This window comes from Siphateles boraxobius, unplaced genomic scaffold (genome assembly GCF_051911475.1).
Source record: "Siphateles boraxobius isolate OS27281-9 unplaced genomic scaffold, OSU_SipBor_1 54, whole genome shotgun sequence".
Classification (NCBI taxonomy): domain Eukaryota; kingdom Metazoa; phylum Chordata; class Actinopteri; order Cypriniformes; family Leuciscidae; genus Siphateles; species Siphateles boraxobius.
In genome coordinates this window covers 160,001-161,992 of record NW_027509180.1, presented here as the reverse complement: position 1 = coordinate 161,992, position 1,992 = coordinate 160,001, and positions in this window count along the sequence as shown.

Here is a 1,992-nt window from a genome sequence, read left to right as displayed (position 1 = left end):
TTTGCCATAGTTTCGTTTTACTCACAGTGTCAGTGAAACAGTCCCTGAAGACAAAAAGAGGATGACATGTTCTCTAGGCGCTCCTCTTATACTTCCTGGTCGCACTAGAGCATGACGTCATGGCTGACGCCAGCCAATAGGATTGTCGTGATTCTACAGTGTTTCAGTCATCAGTCACGCTGAGGCATTCCCCATAGCGCTTGACGCAGTTCGAGTTCCCTTCGAAAGGGACCTGTTATTGACCGTATCGAATGCCTTTTTAAGGTCGATAAATACAGCTCCCACCACATTGCCCTTGTCCACTGATTTTTTTACATTTTCAATTAAACAGCAGTTTGCTATTTCAGTTGAATAACCTGGTCTAAACCCAAACTGGTGTGGATGGAGGAGCTGTCTGGCTTCTAAATGGTCAATCAGTTGCGCTACTACGACTTTTTCAATTATTTTAGATAAAACTGGTAAAATCGATATAGGGCGATAGTTGCTCATTGTATCTTGGCTACCACTTTTGAACACTTTGATGATTATTCCTTTTTTCCATGCACTGGGAAATGTACTGGTTCTTATAGAAAGATTAACAAAATGGGTCAATGGTTTGACAAGAACATCTTTATACTTTTTAAGAAAACAACTATTCATCCTAAACATGTCATTAGATTTGGAACTTGATAGTTTATTGATCATTTCTTCAACTTTTGTATCCGGCACCTCTTTAATATAAAAGGAATCTGTTGAGGTGACTCTCAATGAATAATTGAAAGAATCGACGGGCTGGAAATCTTTTAATAATTCTTCAACTGATTGTACAAAATATGAATTGAATTCATTAGCCATAGTGGCACGATCAGTTACCATTGATGTTAAGTTCTGTAAGATTTTTGTGTTTATTTGATTTATTAGTCAGATTATTTAAATGTATCCAAAGTGAATTATTGTTACCTTTAGCACTTTCAATTAGATGAGTGTAATATGTGACTTTTGCTTTCCGCAGCTCAGATATGACTTTATTCCTTAAATTTCTGTAAATCAGGAGATCAGTATTAAGTTTAGATCTTAGAGATGTTTTCAAAGCTAAATCTCGCTTTTTCATAAGTTTTCGTATTTCATTATTTATCCAGGGCACCGTGGATTCTTAGTATGTCTGACATCCAACAGTGGCTCACCCAAAATCAGTTCTAAATCTCTCAAAAACAGTCTCCATGTGCTTCACCATTAAAAAACTTGATTTAAAAGGAAGATTTAATATTAATTTTCTAAATAAAGAAATTCACCATGTTACAGAATTTAAATATCTAGGATTAGTTTTAGATTCTCAACTTAAATTTGACAAGCATATAAAGAAAATTTCAAAAACAGTTCAAAGTAATCTCAACCGTTTCAAACTAATCAGAAGCTACATACCAAATCAGGCAGCCCTGCTGTACATGCATGCTATGATTTTTCTCATATTTCATACTGCATGACAGCATGGGCACAAGCCGCTCCCACTGCAACCAAACGCATAGGCTTTCTATAAAACCGAGCAATTAAAATTATGGATAAAAAACCAATACGCCATCCTCACTGTACCATTCTTAAGAAATATAATTTATTGAATTTTGATAGCTTTAGCAATTTTTGCTTTCTTAAATTAATTCACAAGTGCATTAATCATTTAGCACCTCAGCCACTAATGGCGCTTTTCCACTGGATGGTACGGCTCGGCACGGCTCAGTACGGTTCGGCTCGGCGGCGCACGGTTCGGCTCGCTTCGCTTTTCCACTGCGTGGTACAACTCGATACGGCTCAGTACGGTTCGGCTCGGCGGCGCACGGTTCGGCTCGCTTCGCTTTTCCACTGCATGGTACGACTCGGTACAGCTCAGTACGGTTCGGCTCGCTTCGCTTTTCCACTGCGTGGTACAACTCGATACGGCTCAATACGGTTCGGCTCGGCGCGGCACGGTTCGGCTCGCTTCGCTTTTCCACTGCATGGTACAACTCGGTACGGCTC